Below are 5,607 nucleotides of genomic sequence, written 5' to 3'. Positions count from 1 at the left end.
CAACGCCTCTCACAATACAATACGCGACCCATGTGAGGGCTCGCACCCAAAGGATGGCGCAACAAGATCCATCTACGGACCACGCAAGCGCGCCCCAGCATACAATGCAACACAACAAACATCCGAACAACGCGGTACACCCAGCTACAGGGGTGCCGCACACCCCCTATGTTTCACCGATGAGGTGCTGGACCACAAATTTCCAGAGGGATTCAAGCCCGTAAACATAGAGGCATATGACGGAACAACAAACCCTGGGGTCTGGATTGAGGACTACATCCTTCATATCCATATGGCTCGAGGAGATGATCTCCACGCCATCAAGTACCTACCCCTCAAGCTCAAAGGGCCAGCTCTTCACTGGCTCAAAGGCCTCCTCGGAAGCTCCATTGGAAGTTGGGAAGAGCTCGAAGACGCCTTTCGGGCAAATTTTCAAGGGACTTATGTCCAACCTCCGAATGCGGACGATTTGAGTCATATAACTCAACAGCCCGGAGAGTCAGCCCGAAAGCTTTGGAATAGGTTTCTTACTAAAAAAACCAGATTGTCGACTGTTCGGACGCCGAAGCCTTGGCAGCTTTCAAGCATAGCGTCCGTGACAAATGGCTCACCAGACACCTCGGCCAAAATAAGCCGAGAACGATGGCCGCATTAACAAACCTCATGACTCGCTTTTGCACGGGTGAGGACAGCTGGCTAGCCAGATGCAGCACCAGCGCCCCCAGTACATCTGAAGTTAGAGCTGGAAATGGGAAATCACAGCGCAATAGCAATAACAAACGCCAGAATAAAGAAGACAGCACGAAGGGCACGGCAGTAAATGCCGGATTCAAAAGCTCTTGGCCAGGTCAAAAGCCGCCCCCTAAAGGCACCAGGGATGAATTGTCTAGCCTCAACAAAATTCTGGACCAAGTATGTCCGATTCATAGTACCCCTGGTAAACCTGCTAATCATACCCACAGAGAATGTTGGGTCTTCAAGCAGTCCGGCAAGCTCAACGCCGTACACAAGGGGGAGGACACACCAAGTGAAGACGAGGACGAGCCCCCCAAGCAAGACACGGGGGAACAAAAGAAATTTCCACCAAAAGTCAAAACAGTAAACGTGTTACATGTAATCAAGGGAAAAAACAACGCGGCACTCCCAGGAAAATATACCCAAGTGCCTGTCACCACGAAGTCCTGCCACTGGTCATCTCAACCGATCACTTTCGACCATCGCGATTAGTCAGCAAGTATCCGACACGCAGGATGGGATGCCCTGGTATTAGACCCAGTAATTGGCGGATATCACTTCACAAGAGTCTTGATGGACGGCGGCAGTAGCCTAATCCTAATATATCAGGATACAATCCGCGGGATGGGGTTAGACCCAACACAAATTCGCCATAGCAATACTACCTTTAAAGGAGTAATGCCAGGCCCAGGCGCTCGTTGTACGGGCTCCCTCCTACTACAAGTTATATTCGGCTCCCCCGATAACTTCCGTCGCGAGCATTTAACTTTCCACATCGCTCCGTTTCAAAGTGGCTATCAATCACTGCTCGGACGCGAAGCTTTCGCTCGCTTTAATGCAATACCACACTATGCCTCCCTCACACTCAAGATGCTCGGTCCATGCGGCATCATTACAGTGCACGGAAGTATCAAGCGATCTCTGCTCGCCGAAGAGAGTGAGGCTGCCTCGGCAGCCGCACACTAAAGGCGCCCGGACAAGCGAAAGCATCCAATAGGTCGTCAAGACCTGAGATACAACTAATCGAGTCCGGCGCCGCTACTTATACCGAATAAATGGTCACACCCCTATTTGTCAATACAAGGGGCTCAACACGCGCAGACGAGTGGCAATTTCTTATCATCTTGAATTATACATGGTTTCTTTAACAAACTATCTTTTTGCACGACAACTTTTTCACCTAAATTCCTCTCTTTTACAGACGATCATCGTGCTACACCCATCTAGGATATAGCACAACGGAGACATAGGCGCAGACGTGCAGCAGGGACCCGCTCCAAGGATTCTTTTTAGATTAAGACCTTGCGTAAACCTTTTTTACTGTCTCTTGTTGATACATATCCACCATTGAGAAGGATGCTGACGTCTTGGCATGTGGCCACGCCAGAACAATGCACGTACCTGGACACAAGGGGCTTCTTACAAAGGCCATTATTTAGGCCCGGTTTATACCACAAAGACTGAATACCTTAGGGAGTGTTCGGCGTCGCGAGTTTGGCCCTATATGCATCAGCTCCGAATCATTGTCTTTGGTCAAATGTTGGGTTTGCCCGGCTCCTGTGTTGTGGTGCCTTACGTTCCGCTTTACCGGCTAAGGTAGCACCAGGAGAACTACTGCGATTGTGCCCTAGTTCATCCGGACGAGCACCTCAGTAGAGAAAGCTGAAAACTCACTGTCATGATATAGCGTGAGACTGGTCAACCACTCGATGACCTGTGGGAATGTTAGAATTCCTCCGCCTTAACAAAGGGCCGTTTTCCGGACAGGCATGTACGCACCCCGAGATCAAGAGAGTGCGGAGCCACCAGGGGCTATCTAGTAGCCCCACTGTCAAACTCCTATGGCTAAGTGAAAGTGCTAAAGCATTATAGTCCGGTTGCCTCACTCGCTCTGCTATCACCTCCTTAATAGGACCAAGACGTTGGGTTAAGTGTGAACGCGTGTTTTTGCGAGCACCTCCGCATTATATGCGTGAGGGTTGAAGCCGACGGCTGCAATCTTTCAGGTTATACACATGTATACATAAACGGCCGCCCAGGAGGCATCATATTACTTTCAGGCAAAAGTATAAAAATAGCCTTATAAAAAATTATAAAAGATTTTCGCTTACAATGAGATTACACATCACTCAAACATAATATTTTTTGAGCACTGGGTCTCTATCAAACGAGCACCCTCAAGAACTTCTTCAAAGTAGTGCTCAACAGCCCTTCGACCTATGGCCGAATCTCGCGCTGCAATAGTGGTAGCATCCATCTCCGCCCAGTATGCTTTAACACGGGCAAAGGCCATCCGTGCGCCCTCTATGCACGCCGACCTCTTCATCGCATTAATGTGCGGCACCACGTCAAGGAACTGCTGCACCAAGCTGAAATAGTTGTTTGGTTTTGACCTTTTCGGCCATAGATGATCCACAATAGACCTCGTGGAGAGTCCGGACAACCTATTTAGTTCGGCCCATTCGGCTAATTGGTCAGTAATGAAAGCGGACGCTCGGGAGAATGGAATTGTCTCCAAAACAGCTGGTCCACTTCATGGTCCGTCTGACCCTGGAAATACTTGGCCGCATCGGCAGCGCTCGCCGCCAAATCCATATATACATCCTCCGAACTCCACAGACGATCCAGAGGGGCATACCGTGGATCTCTGAACTTCCTCCGCAACATAAAGGATTTCCCAGCTACAATATCCCCGGCTTCCCACAGCTCCTCCTTCTTTGCCCTCATAGCAGAGCGGAGGTCCTTTTTCGTCGCAGCAGCCTTCTCAAGGTCTGATGCCTTCGCTTGGTTTTCCTTTTCAAGAACCTGGCAACGGTCGGCGACGGCTTTTAATTCTGTGGCCATCTTGGCCATCTTGTCTTGGCTCTCGCCATGCGCGGCCTTCTCGGCTTACAACTCTTCGGCCGCCTTCAAAGCAGCCGCATTACCCAACCTCGCTTGTTCCTTGGCTCGGGCAAGTTCTGCCCGCAAGGCTTCAACAGTGGCAGCTCCGTCTGCAGTCACAACATATTATAGATACTGGCATCATGCTGCTCTTCCTATGTGGTGTTTACCAGATAATGACACTTACCATGTGCCTCGTCAAGCCTTTTGTTAACAAGCTCGATGTCGGCGTCTGCCGCATCCAACTGCCGTTCTTAATGGGCAAACTCGCTAGTCCGGCTAGCCACCGGAGCTTCCATCACCTGCACATAGAGGCAGTATGGTTATTACCTGCGAATATGATCCTCTGTTCGTCGTTGTTTCCGACGACAACCAGAGTCTCAGGGGCTACTATCTACACAGGGCACACCTAGCATGTGCAGGACTATCATACATTCTTTTACATACCTCAAAGTCTGTCAGTAGACTCATAAAAGCTTTATGCAATCCGCTTTCAGCGGACGATATTCTCTCCATCATCGTATTCATCAGCACATGGTGTTTATCTGAGATGGCCGCTCGCCCCACCAACTCCCTCAGAACATCCGATCGCACACTAGACGGTGCCGGACTCTTTTGTCTGCTCTCTTCGGGAGCCGGACACTGGGAGCTTCAGGGGTCAATGGGATTATCTTCTGGCCTCACCGGACTCGGAGAGGCCCTCCGCGACGACACTTCAGGGTCGCCCGCTTCCGGAGCGAAGGAGTCCGTGGGAGGCGTTTCGCTCTCCATCATCTCTGGAAGAAGATCCCCCGAAGACGAGCTCATTTGAGAGGGGCTAAGGCCCGCACTGTAAAGACATATGCGGTGGTTATTTTCTCAGAAGAAAAAGATGGCATATCTGTACTATTAAAGTATTTCGGGTCACTTACGACTCGCGGGAGAATTGATCCCCCCGCATACTTTGTGCGGCAACAGCGCCCCCCAAGGTAGGACCCTCTGTGGGAGACTTCTTCTCTCGTTTGGAAGCTTTAGCTTCCGAATCCTCGGGCGCAGTCCTTTTCCTCTTTTGGTCGTCTTCCTTCATGGAGATGCTCGCTCCCTCGGTTAGAATGGGCAGCGTTGGGGGCCCACGTCCGCCCGTGCTATCCTCCATAGTATCTCCCTTCCAGGGCTCCGAGCAAGGTGCGGTCTGGAGCCTCTTTTCCAATACCGGATTTTCCAAACCCTCAGGGAGGGGGGCCGAACACCGAATCAACTTCGCCTTTGTTAGCCAGTCCTGGTCAAAAACCGAACTCTCAGAAATAACTTCGTAACAAAGGAGAGGTAGTATGTTCGGCCAGAAGATGCCTTACCTGTTCGGCGGCGCGGTTACTACTCAGGCCCACATCCTCGGTGATTTCCAGACACTCCACCTGAGGTCCGAAGAATGACTTGTACATCTCCTCATGCGTCAGGCAGAGAAAATTTTGAATGACACGCGGTCCCTCGGGATTGAACTCCCACAGGCGAAGAGGCCGGCGTTTGCAAGGCAGGACTTGATGAACCAACATAACTTGTATTACCGCAACCAAACTGAAATCTCCATTGAAGAGATCTCGCATGCGGCTTTGCAGTATAGGCACGTCCTTGGCTGGACCCCAGCTCAGACCTCTGCTGATCCATGACATCAGTTGTGGTGAAGGGCCCGAGTGGAAAACATGGGCGGCCACCCACTTGGCACTTCTAGGAGCCGTGATGTAGAACCACTCTTGTTGCCATAATTCAGACACCTCTGGGATGGAACCTTTGGGCCACGAAGCTCCCGTCATCTTGCGTATTGAGGCACCTCCACAAGCTACACATTGCCCCTCGATCAGCTTCGGCTTCACTTCAAAGGTCCTGAGCCATAGGCCAAAGTGAGGGGTAACCCGGAGGAAGGCCTCGCACACGACGATAAATGTCGTGATATAAAGAAAGGAGTCCGAAGCTAGATCATGGAAGTCTAGCCCATAGTAAAACATCAAACCC

This window comes from Triticum dicoccoides, chromosome 7A (assembly GCF_002162155.2).
Source record: "Triticum dicoccoides isolate Atlit2015 ecotype Zavitan chromosome 7A, WEW_v2.0, whole genome shotgun sequence".
In the NCBI taxonomy this organism is placed as follows: domain Eukaryota; kingdom Viridiplantae; phylum Streptophyta; class Magnoliopsida; order Poales; family Poaceae; genus Triticum; species Triticum dicoccoides.
Note: the sequence above shows the minus strand (reverse complement) of the source record.